Source organism: Heterodontus francisci, chromosome 34 (assembly GCF_036365525.1).
Source record: "Heterodontus francisci isolate sHetFra1 chromosome 34, sHetFra1.hap1, whole genome shotgun sequence".
Classification (NCBI taxonomy): Eukaryota; Metazoa; Chordata; class Chondrichthyes; order Heterodontiformes; family Heterodontidae; genus Heterodontus; species Heterodontus francisci.
The window spans coordinates 15601568-15614717 of NC_090404.1; the positions used below are offsets into that span (position 1 = coordinate 15601568).

Consider the following 13150-nt stretch of genomic DNA (forward strand, 5'->3'; position numbering starts at 1 on the left):
CCCATGACCCCAGAGCGTTAGCCTGGGCCTCTGGATTACTAGTCCAGTGACATTACCACTACGCCACCGCCTCCCCCTATTGTGTTGTTTTGCTGACATCTGTAAATTTTGAAATTGGATTTCCAATTCCCAAGTCCAAATTGTTTATGTAAATGGTGAGCAGCAGTGATCCAGCACTGATCCCTGTGGTACACCACATTCCACCTTCCGCCAGTCTTAGTGACATCCCTTAAGCCCTACTCAGTTTCCTGTTTTGTGGCCAGCTTGCTAGCCAACGCTGCTAGCCAACGCTGCACCTTGTCCCTCGACTCCACATGCTCAGATTGTAGTCATGAATCTACTTTGTGGGCATCTACCCGACAATGTGGAAAACTGTTCATTTATGTCCTGCCCCCAAAAAGCAGGACAAATCCAATCGGCCAATTACCATCACATCAGTTTACTTTCAATCATCAGCAAAGTGTTGGAAGTAAGAACTCTGTTATCAAGTGGCATTTCTCAGCAATAAACTGCTCCCCGATGTTCAGTTTGGGTTCTGCTCAGCTTCAGACCTCATTACAGCCTTGGTCCAAACATGGACAAAACAGCTGAACACCAGAGGTGAGGTGAGAGTGACTGCCCTTGGTGTCAAGGCAGCATTTGACCAAGTGTGTCATCAAGGAGCCTGAGCAAAACTGGACTCAGTGGGAATCAGGGGGGAAAAACTCTCTGCTGGTTGGAGTCACATCTAGCACAAAGGAAGATGGTACAGTTGTTGGAGGCTAATCATCTCAGTCCCAGGACATCACTACAGGAGTTACTCAGGATAGTGTCCTATGCCCAACCACCTTCAGCTGTTTCATCAATGACCTACCCTCCATCATAAGGTCAGAAATGGGGATGTTCACTGATGATTGCATAATGTTCAGCACCATTTGTGACTCTTTAGATACTGAAGCAATCCGTGCCAGCGTACAGCAAGACTTAAACAACAGTCAGGTTTAAGCTGATATGTGGCAAGTAACATTCGCACCACACAATTGCCAGGCTATGATCATTTTTTTTATTATTTCATGGGATGTGAGCACCACTGGCAAGGCCAGCATTTTTGCCCATCCGTAAATGCCATTGAGAAGGTGGTGGTGAGCTGCCTTCTTGAACGACAGCAATCCATCTAGTCTAGGTACACCAACAGTGCTGTTAGGGAGGGAGTTCCAGGATTTTGACCCAGTGACAGTGAAGGAACGGCGATATAGTTCCAAGTCAGGATAGTGTGTGGCTTGGAAGGGAACTTGCAGGTGGTGGTGCTTTTATGCATCTGCTGCCCTTGTCCTTCTAGGTGGTAGAGGTCGCGGGTTTGGAATGTGCTGCCTGAGTAGCCTTGGTGCTTTGCTGCAGTGCATCTTGTAGATGGTACGTACTGTTGCCACTGTGCGTCAGTGGTGGAGGGAGTGAATGTTTGTGGACAGGGTGCTGATCAAGCGGGCTGCTTTGTCACAGATGATATTGAGCTTCTTGAGTGTTGGAGCTGCACCCATCCAGGCAAGCGGACAGCATTCCATCACACCCCTGACTTTTTCCTTGTAGATGGTGGACAGCGAGCTCGCCACTGGTATCAGACCCACCGGCCGTCCATGTCTCCGCTTTAAAGACGTCTGAAAACGCGACATGAAATCCTGTGACATTGATCACAAGTCGTGGGAGTCAGTTGCCAGCGTTCGCCAGAGCTGGCGGGCAGCCATAAAGACGGGGCTAAAATGTGGCGAGTCGAAGAGACTTAGCAGTTGGCAGGAAAAAAGACAGAGGCGCAAGGGGAGAGCCAACTGTGCAACAGCCCTGACAAACAAATTTCTCTGCAGCACCTGTGGAAGAGCCTGTCACTCTAGTATTGGCCTTTATAGCCACTCCAGGCGTTGCTTCACAAACCACTGACCACCTCCAGGCGCTTACCCATTGTCTCTCGAGATAAGGAGGCTAAAGAAGAAAGAAGATGGTGGACAGGCTTTGGGAAATCAGGAGGTGAGTTGCTCGCCGCAGGATTCCTAGCTTCTGACCTGCTCTTGTTGCCACGGTATTTGTATGGCTACTCCAGTTCAGTTTCTGGTTAATTGTAACCCCCAGGATGTTGATATTGGGGGATTCAGCGATCGTAATGCCATTGAATGTCAAGGGGAGATGGTTGGATTCTGTCTTGTTGGAGATGGTCCTTGCCTGGCACTTGTGTGGCGTGAATGTTACTTGTGAGACCCCCCCCCACTCCCTCCCCTAACCAAACAGTCCCTGATCAAAAGAAGTAACAGAGAGTAGACAAGGGAAATGCACCATACATAGACTTTCAAAAGACCTTCGATAAGGTTCATTTTAAAAAATTCATTCTTATCATAACATAGAGTTATAGCAGAGTCTCCTTATTGGAGGAAGGATGTTCTTGCTATAGAAGGAGTGCAGCAAAGGTTTACCAGACTGATTCCTGGGGTGGCGGGACTGACGTATGAGGAGAGATTGAGTCGGTTAGGATTATATTCACTGGAGTTCAGAAGAGTGAGGGGGGATCTCATAGAAACCTATACAATTCTAACAGGACTTGACAGGGTAGATGCAGGAAGGATGTTCCCGATGGTGGGGCAGTCCAGAACCAAGGGTCATAGTCTAAGGATATGGGGTAAACCTTTCAGCCCCACAACCCTCCAAGATATCTTTGCTCCTCCAGTTCTAGTCTCTTACACATCCCTGATTTTAATTGCTCCACCATCAGCGGCCATGCATTCCGCTGCCGGGGCCCTAGGCTGTGGAATTCCCTCCCTAAACCTCTCCTCCCCTCTATCTCTGTCACCTCGAGACACTCCTTAAAACCAACTTCTTTGACCAAGCTTTTGGTCCCTCCGTCCTGATATCTTCTTTGTGGGACGGAGTCAAATTTTGTTTGATAATGCTCCTTTGAAGCATCTTGGGAGGTTTTACTATGTTAAAGATGCTATATAAATGCAAGTTTTTATTGGCTGCCCGACTCTACAAGTGGAATGTTTGCTCTTTAAGGGTAATTATTGGTCTTGTATTTCATTAAATCTTTCTTTGAATATCTCCCCCCTGTCTTTCTCTGGGTTTACCTGTTAAAAGCTCAGACCAGTTTAATGTGTCCAGCCTACACCTCATTCCTTCGAATTTAGCCTTACTTAAGTTTCAAACCTCTGTTTGTACATGATCTTTCTCCTTACTCAAGCTTCATATCAACCTCTACCAGGGTGTGGTTATTGTTTGCAAGATACTCCTGTACTGTCGAATCATTCACTCTGGCTCGTTCCTTGTGACTAAGTCTAGGTTCCTTGTTGGTTCTAATCCACATTGTTTCAGAAAACTGCCCTGGATATCCTCCAGAAACCCATTGCCTTTACGATTTGAGCTGTGTTGCATCACCCAGTTGATGTGAATTAAAATCTCCCATCACAGCCACTCTACTTTTACTATATGCTTTTCTGATCCCCATACTAGCTCAGTGGGTAGTGCTCTTGCCTCTGAGTCAGAAGGCTTCGGGCTCAAGTCCCATTCCAGAGATAATCCCAAAATTTAGGTTGACAATCAAGTGCAGTCCTGAGAGAACGCTGCACTCTGGACGTGCTGAGGGCCCAATCTGCCCTCTCAGGTGAACATGAAAGACTCCATGGTGCTATTGGAAGTAAAGTGGGCAAAGGAGGTTCTCCCTGGGCTGGTATTTATCCCTCAAGCAACATCACTCAAAAAAAAAACTGTAGTTTGTGGGAGCTTTCTGTGCACAAATTGCCTGCTGATTTTCCGACATTACAACCCTTCAGAAGTTCTACTTGGGCTGTAAAGCGCTTTGGGATGTTCTGCGGTAACTGGATAAATGCATGTCTTTCTTGATTTATGTTGCAAGACAACTTCCTTTGACATTGCGGGAGTTAAGACCAAGTGTAGCCTTTGGCTGAACTTGGGCTACAGGGTATTGCGGGGTGGGTGGTGGTGGGTGGGGGGTTGGCAGTATTGGATCTGAGTGCACCGATGTAACTCAGGCCTCATTTTGAAGTCAGACATTGTGTTCTTGTTTTTCTTTAAACCTAATACTTTTACTCGAGGAGTGAGAATTTGACTCAATGTCTTCCTGGGTCAAGAATCTCAAGTGGGAGACTTGAGTTACGACCTGTCCTTGGGCAGAAGACTTTTATCATATGTTTATTGTTGCATTGAACTTACATTGAACATTCTGAAAGGTTTATGATAGAGTAGATCGGGAGAAACTGTTTCCAGCGGCAGGTAGGTCAGTAACCAGGCGACACAGATTTAAGATCATTAGCAAAAGAAACTGGAATCGAAATGAGGACTTTTTTTTTTTGAACACAGCGAGTTGTTACGATCTGAAATGCACTGCCTGTAAGCGAGCAGATTCTATGGTAACATTCAAAAGGGAATTGGAAAGGACCAATTTGCAGGGCTAATGGGAAAAGACCTGGGGTTGGGGGTGGGGTTAGTGGGACCAACAGGGTAAACACTTTCAAAGACATGATGGGCTGAATGTCCTCCTTCTCTGCTGTGCGATTCTACGATTATTACCTGCAGTTGAACAGTAAAACCTATGACAATTTGGACCAGAGGACTCTGGAGTTTCTCTGCAGTACAGGCATGATAGATTTCAGAGAATTACATGTAATTTACAGCCCAGAATCAGACCATTCGGCCGCACCGGTCCATGCTTCCCACGAACCTCCACCCACCTTTACATCACCGAACCCCATCGACACAACCTTGGGTTCCTTTCTTCCTCATTGTTTATCTAGCTTCAAAGTAATCAGGCAGAGTCAACACAGTTTAGTGAAAGGGAAATTATGTTTAGCCAATTTATTGGAGTTCTTCGAAGAAGTAACATGTGCTGTGAATAAAGGGGAACCGGTGGATGTTCTGTACTTAGATTTCAAGGAGGCATTTGATAAGGCATTTGAAAGGGTTAAACAGTTCGAACAGGAGAAAAGGGAACCAGAGAACAGGGCGAATGACAGAGAGTCTGTAGTGAATCAACTAATGGAAGATCTAAGTAAGGAAAGTCAGGAGAGGAAGGCACAGGAAGAAACGTCCAGGAATACAATAGAGTACCTATAATGCCAGGTCACAGAGAGTAAAAAGGAGTGTCAGGCTCAGCGCGAGAAAAGTGCCAGGAACTTGGAGAGAGCTGACAAGGCTGAGGGGCAATTGAAGGATATCAAGGTAGTATACGGGGTAGCTCAGAGTCGTATACATGAAGAGGCTGATCACGGGCCATGTAATGAGAAAATTGGTAAGCTGACCGTAACATTATCCGGCGCTGGGGAATGGCTTGTCTTATGGCACCAGGGGAAGTTAGGGTAGACTGGGATGCGGAGAGAAGGGTGTCCAATGATGGGACCCAGTATAGAGAATGTCAGCCGGCTCCTGAGGCACTGAGAACACTGAGACCGATGTGCCGCCTGCGACAGCAAAAGTTCGATCCACCCCCAGCAGGGGGTGGTCCAGTGTTGTTGCAGAGCGATTACGTGCTCCCATATACGACCCTTCAGTTGCAGGAAATGCTGGCCAGTGTGCCGAAACTAAAGCGTGGAGGGGATGCCTCAGTCCATTTCGCTAGCATAGAACAGATGGGGGAATTAATAACTGTGATGAGGAGGAAATTAAACAACTGATCCTGTTCTCCCTAGATGGGAAGCTGTATCAGAGTCTGTCTACAGCTACTAAGTTGGGAGGGGGAACCACGGATGGTTTGAAGGATGAAATCTTAGTGGCGCTGGGACATAATCAGGGCAGTCTGTTCTTGCACGTTGAGCAGACCAGACAGCTAGCAGGCGAGGCACTGGAGGCATTTGCGGATAAGTTATGGCCCATATATATGAATGCTACTGGGGGAAATCTAGACCGAGTGCAGCTGATAGGGGCGCCCAGGAATCATTGGCTGAGGACCCTAGTAGTTAACAGCTTGCCATGGACCAGGGCAAGGGCAGAGTCGTGGTTTGACCCCTAGGATGAGACAAATACAGAGGCAGGTGTGTTTAGGAAACTGACTCTGGCTTGCGTGGTAGAAAGGAGTGGAACCAAGAAGAGGGTAATGCGAACATATCCCAGGCATGTTTCAATTGTGGGAAAATGGGACACTGGAGTAGGGAGTGTAAGTCTCCGAAAGGGGGGAAACTAGGAAGCGGGAATCCCTCAGGGTCGAAACTACGGGCAGTAGAGGCAGAGAAAGAGCAAGTAGAAGACCCAGTGAAACTTCTGGTGGCCACATTACAGCAGGTTATGGGCAAGGGACAGGGAAAGGTGTTTGGATTGAAAGATAATGGTTAAAGGAAGTTAATTGGAAGATTCACATGGTAGGTTTTAAAACACTGTGTGAACAGTAAAAGAAAACCTTGTGTGTATGTGAGTTGGTTCGATTTTCTGTTTGTATGTTTTATTAGAGTGTCCTGTTTGATTTTGTGTGTCTGTGCTCCAGTGATCAGTGTCTGTCACTGAGTGAATGTTGGAAGTGTTAAAATTTAATTGTGCTGTGCTCTTGTGCTGAGAGAGAGAGAGAGAGAGTAACTCATGCCTCTGATTTCTCTGAGTTTACAAGCCAGTGTCAGTCACTAAAAGGTTGTTTAACCCCTTGTGGTCTGTTTTTGCATGTGATTTTGAAACAGTTGGTTGTTTCATGTGTTTCAAGGGTTTTTTTGAATGGATGTAAGTCAGAAAGAAGTTATGATAACATGGATATTGAACTGGAAAAAAAAACGATTGTTTATTGTCTGAGAGAGAGAGAGAGAGAGAGATAGGGGGTATTATATTAGAGAGATAGGGGGTTCTCCCCCATGCTGTGTGAGGCTGCTGTTAGGTTTAAATTTTGTCTGATGTTGTACTTTGAAAATTCACCTTTGTCTCGAGTTCCTACTTACAGTCGCTTCAAAGGGGACCTTGAAGAAAGAAGATCTGAGAACCCAGAACTTAAGTGATTTTCTTTTGTTTCTTTGTAAAACATGTGCTATGTTAATTGGTTTGGTCTGCCCGAAACTTGCTGGTCTTCCAGCGCAAAGAGTTGTCCACCACCGAATGTTGCAGACTGGCACATTCCAAGGTCTAGGACTACGTGCTGAAAGACGCACTAAAGCTTGGGGCAGCCGCAGCAAAGGCTCAATGGGGAAAGACCACAGTGTAAGTCCCCCCACCAAGCTGAACTGAGGGGCTGGATCCATGGGAAACCCCTCGAACTGTTGCGGGAAAATTTTGTGTGCTGTAAACGTAAAAATGTATATGGCATGACAATGAAATGGAAGAGTTGTGAGGCAACTCATGATTGTATAGAATGAAACTGATCACCTTTGCACTGTTTTTATTTTTTGACTTGATGCTGTTTTAAACTGTCTGGGAATGCAATTTTTACAGATTTTTATGAATAAAGTATATTTTGGAAATAAAAAAAAATTGATGTAAGTTGATAAAGTTTAAGATGTGTGCATGGAGAATGCAAGTGGGAAGCTTCCATGAGAGAATGTCTGTGTGTGTAATAAAGGTTTTGTGTAGAGGATGTATGCTTTAAGTTTGTTTTCTGAAATTGTGATTTTTGCAGTCTTAAGTTTGACTACTTCTGGGTTAAAGGGGATTTCACAATGGGAATTGTGACCTTGTTAAAGGGGGACATGAATGGAAATAAGCATATATTCGAAGTTATAAATTCCAGTTGGAATTTCTGATCAAAATTTCAATTCATATGGAATTTTGTTTCGTTAAACATATGGGGATTTTATTCTGTGCAGAAATTCACCCATTCAAGTTAGAAATTGGGGAAAAAAACACGCTCACACGTGTGTTTAAACTCAGACTGCGGGAAGAACAAAGGATAATTTGCCGAAAGGAATTTAAAGGGTGAAATAAGACAATTTAGAAAATGCTTTTTTAAATAAAAGAGTTTTAATTCTGGAAAAGGGAGTTTCCTTTATTTAAAGGCAAGACCCACTGAGCAGGGCGGTAAGAAGGAGTAGTCAGACACCCTGAGCCAGGGTGCCCTGGACACCTCCTCGCACATCGACCCTGAACCGCAAAAAATTCCAATCTGGGAAAAACAAAAAGGGTAGGGGTGATTGCAGCACACAGTGTAAAGTAACATAAAAGGAAGTCTGACCTATGGAGAGATCTCTCAGGTAGTGTAAATTTGTACATAACCTAAGTCTGATCTATGGAGAGAAGACCCCTCACAGAGCAGTGCTATTTCTTTTTCTTTTCCTTTTCTGCAGGAGCAAAGTCGAGCCAGGAACACATGATGGGACATACCCTGTGGCTGAGTGTGATGATAATCCTGATTGGAGCAGGACAGACGGATCGAGGGCACATCGAGATGTCATTCACTTACGGGTGTATGGGAGGAGCCAGGCCCACTGTAACATTGGCAGGGGTGGGGGGGGGGGGGGGTGCGAGTAAGACACGGGGCACTGATGGGATAACTACATATTTCCGTGAGGGAAGGTGGCTGGGTTGGTTGAGGTCAAATTCAACCAAGTATTCCAATCACATGGCGTACACATTCGGTGAAGCATCAGTGCCCTGCCCAAAATTATATATCACAACCAGCAAGGTACAGGTGACAGAGGGAAGGTGGGTGTGCCTAGAATGTCAGGGAAGCATCCCCATGGGATGGTGGTGGTCGTTACATAAGACAGACAAGACGAAGGCTGATGAATTCGAGGATTGGGAAAGATTGGGGAACGACACACACAGATGAATTATGGGAATAAAGGGCGGTGTGAAATTGTGTTGGAGCAAGTGGTGGAAGGAAGAGCAAGGGGTTTATGTGGCTAAGTAGGGGAACTCTATGATTGGCACTGATCTGAAGGGGTGTCGGGGAAGGACCGCACATGAAGTGCTGTGTCCATATCAACTAAATGAGTTCGACTGACCAGTATGTGGATTTGAGTCTGAAAGTACACAGCCCATCAACTGCACTATGGAGGTGATGGCTCAGAACCATGTCCCCTGGCTGTGGTGGGGAAGAGACGGTCGCCCACCTCTTTCTGGAATGTGTCTTTGCAAAGCAGGTGTGGAAAGAGATGCAGTGGTTTTTGTCGAGGTTTATCCCAAGCAGCTCTGTAACACAGGAGTCTGTCCTCTACGGGCTGTTCCCAGGGACGCACTCCGAGATAAACATCAACTGCTGCTGGAGGACTATCAATTCGATGAAAGACACCCTTTGGTCTGCCCGAAACCTGCTGGCCTTCCAGCGCAAAGAGTTGTCCACGACCGAATGTTGCAGACTGGCACATTCCAAGGTCCAGAACTATGTGCTGAGGGACGCACTAAAGCTTGGGGCAGCTGCAGCAAAGGCTCAATGGGGAAAGACCACTGTGTAAGGTCCCCCCACCAAGCTGAACTGAGGGGCTGGATCCATGGGAAACCCCTCGAACTGTATCGGGAAAATTTTTGTTTGCTGTAAAATGTATATGGCATGAAAAATGAAATGGAAGGGTGGTGAGGCAACTCACTCCTGTATTGAAGGAAACTGACCTCCTTTGCACTGTTTGTATTTTTTGACTTGGTGCTGTTTGGAACTGTTTTGTAATGTATTTTTTTTTACAGATTTTTATGAATAAAGTATATTTTGGATATAAAAAAAAAGTCCCTCCCCAGGTTTCATATGAGGGTAACGGAACCTACTGTGCCACTACTAGTATAGGATACACAATGACACACGGTGCTCAGTTTACGACTCGACCTTTTGTTTTAAACCCCAGATAGAGGTACAATTTCACAGGAAAGGATTATCCCCATCTCAGTCCTTCCATACCTCAGTAAATCGAACAGTGAGCGATGCTTTACCAAGCCTTCAAGAATGCATTGCCCATTTTGGGTATGATATCCCATCATTACCCGAGCATTTGGCAAAACTGGTAAAGGAAGTGGAGCTTCCCCATAAGCATTATTATACTTTCGAACAGAAAAACAGGGATACAAGAAATGAGATCAGCGGAATAACTACCCCACCTTGGTGGGATATTGGGTTCAATATTGAAATCCCTTCCTGGATTCGAATTGCTTCACATGTACTAGTAATTGCACAATTGATTGTAATATTGTATGTGTTAAAATTATTGTGCAAGTTATAACAAAAAGTAAAAAGAGAAAAATCAGAAAGATTGTGTAAGAAGGGATTTGGGATGAAGACTGATAGACTGTTTAAAGAAAGACTTTAAAGAAATGTAAGATTTGGCTGGAACCTACAATACACTCATCATGGCAGAAGATTCATCGGAAATAATATCTCTAGTATAAAAGAGATATTAAAGGGGGAGATGTAGGATCAGAATCCCCTCCCCTCCCCCCCCCCCCCAAACTGGACTTTAAAACTGGACTTTGTGGAGTATGGGGAAGGAATCCCTACCCCCACAGACAATAGTACTGTGTAGGAAAGTCTAACCTCAACACAAAGCACAGAGGCAGGCTGCATTCCGATGGGTCAATTTCAAACATCCCGACATCACAACAGGACTGATACTGTAAAAGGACTGGAATTTGGGACATTATCATAACAGTGACACAGGATAACTGCCATCATATTAAGTAATTGGGGAGGCCATTGTTACAACTAACTAGCCCCAGACCACAGCATTCACTCCTGTTGAGACAGGAGAGAAACCTCTGGAGCCTGGACTACCTCACCTTGGTGGAGTTAGAGTCATAGAGAGATACAGCACCGAAACAGGCTCTTCGGCCCAACGAGTCCGTGCCAACCATCAACCACCCATTTATACTAATCCTACATTAATCCTATTTTTTTCCCTCTCACATCCCCAGCTTCCCTCAATTCTCCTACCACCTACCTACACGAGGGGCAATTTTTACAATGGCCAATTTACCTATCAACCTGCAAGTCTTTGGCGTGTGGGAGGAAACCGGAGCACCCGGAGGAAACCCACACAGGCAGTACCCAGAACCAAACCTGGGTCACTGGAGCTGTGAGGCTGCGGTGCTAGCTACTGTGCCACTGTGCCGCCGAGTTCATTGTTCTCGGTCAGGGAACTCACATCAGCACTAAATGGATTGTCTGGACCAGGCAGGTAACAGAGGAAAGAGTTTAAAAGGTGCTAGGTGCTGACCATCCAGCAGGATGGCTTCAGGAGATGTGTTTATGATATTTCGATAAGGATCATCATAAAAAGGACAGGATTGAAGGGTTTGGCACTGCAGTTATGTGAAGAAGGACGGGCACTGGTCATCTCAGGTCCAGGCCTACAATCAACATTGGTAATGACCAGACGTGTGGGTGATTGTAAGTTTTTCAGTCAAATCTTGAAGGGGTTTGTACTGTGGGGGCTGCGGTCGGGTGAAAGGTCAAAGTTGGTCATCTTGACTCAGCACCTGCAATTAACACCGGGACTGACCGGCCATGTGGGTGATTGTAAGTGTTTTCAGCCAAATCGTAGTGATCTTGGTCGGAGGGATTGGGACAAAAGCGTAGTGTTTTTGCCTGAAATTTGTAAGTTTGAGCCAAGTTGTACTGACTTTGTTTTGGGTAGCAGTGGTCAAATCGCTGAAGGGTTCAGCTGGGAATTGGGGTGTCAGTTTTAAGTTACTGCAGGAGGCTTTGTACGGAGGACAGTTTTGTTTTCTTTCTGTTTCAACTAACCATGGAGGTGTCTGTATTAGGGATATTACTGAATTCAATAAAACAACAATTCATGGTTAAGCCAAACCCTGCGTCGTGTGCAATTTTGCTCTTGTAATTCCTAAAGTCCAAGAACTGTAGTAAAGGGGCACGGGAACGGAACCTCGTACACATACTCGGTCAAATGCTGCCTCGATATCAAGGGCTACCACTCTCACCTCACATCTGGAATTCAGCTCTTTAGTCCGTGTTTGGACCAAGGCTGTAATGAAGTCTGGTGCTGAGTGGCCCTGGTGGAACCCAAACTTGGCATCGGTGAGCAGGTTATTGCTGTCTGAATGCCGCTTGATAACACTGTCAATGACCCCTTCCATCACTTTGCTGACGATTAAGAGTAGGCTGCTGGTGTGGTAGCTGGCCGGATTGGATTTGTCCTGCTCATTGTGGACAGGACATACCTGGGCAATTTGCCACATTGTGGAGTAGATGCCAGTGTTGTAGCTGTACTGGAACAGCTTGGCTAGGGTGCGGCTACTTCTCGAGCACAAGTCTTCAGTACTACTGCCAGGATGTTGTCAGGGCCTATTGCCTTTGCTGTATCTACCCTATTGAATCCTTTTAACCATTGTGAGAATAAGAAATACTGAAATGTTGTTTCTACAGCTTGTGGAAAATTACCAAGAAGTCATTTCTACACAACATAATGAAATCACTGAAAAAGGGAACTGATAAGGGGATGTGAGAAATGACCTTGAGACAGTATGGCAGTTAAAAAATTGTGCTTATGCAGAGAAAAGAAAATCAGCAAGAGTTAGAACAAAGGATGTAGTGAATGAGTAACTGCCCCACTAAGATAAAGGCTGACAGCTGCCAGTTAACACACACACACAGGAGGCTTGCAAAAGAATGGAGAGCCAAATAAGGTAAAACAAAAACAAGAGTCAGGGGCTAGAAAGTTAGAGTAGGGGGAGAAGTAAACAGAGGAGGAGACTGTAGCAACCATAGGATAGGTTAGTGTCATAATACGTTATAACCAATAATGTAAACTAAAGGCGTGGACAAATGGATTTGTATTGTATAAACATGAACTGAATATGTTGATCGGTGTGCCTGCTTGTAGGACACCCGATTTTGCAAGAACGTTAAATAAACTTACTTCTTCAGAGTTTGACTTGGTGTAAATTATTATCAAGTGGGCTACGTTTCCCACACCATGAACATGGAGTCTTCACTTTTCCACCCCAGAGGGCCGTGGGTCATCGAGTATATTCAAGTCAGAGGTCGATAGATTTTTGGATACAAAGTGAATTAAAGGTTTGAGCTGAACAACTAAAGCATAATTTCCACCCCTTTATATTCCAGTCCCTTTGAGACAAACACCAACATTAATAGAACCATAGAAAAAATATGGCACAGGAGGCCATTCAGCCCATCATCTCTGTGCCGGTCTAAAGGCTTTTAATGATACATGTACTTGAACTCCCAAATCTCTCTGCTCCTCGACAGTTCAAAATTTCGTGCTGCTTAGAATATACTGCAATTTATCTCTCTTGGATCCAAAATGGA

General features: G+C 45.2%; 1 protein-coding gene across 1 annotated transcript in view; it reads right to left on the bottom strand.

Moving 5' to 3' along the window:
* The window catches only part of LOC137348669 (E3 ubiquitin-protein ligase MARCHF7-like), a 136950-nt gene that overhangs the window by 122807 nt on the left and 993 nt on the right, over positions 1–13150 (bottom strand). The gene's annotated exons all lie outside the window — the stretch shown is intronic.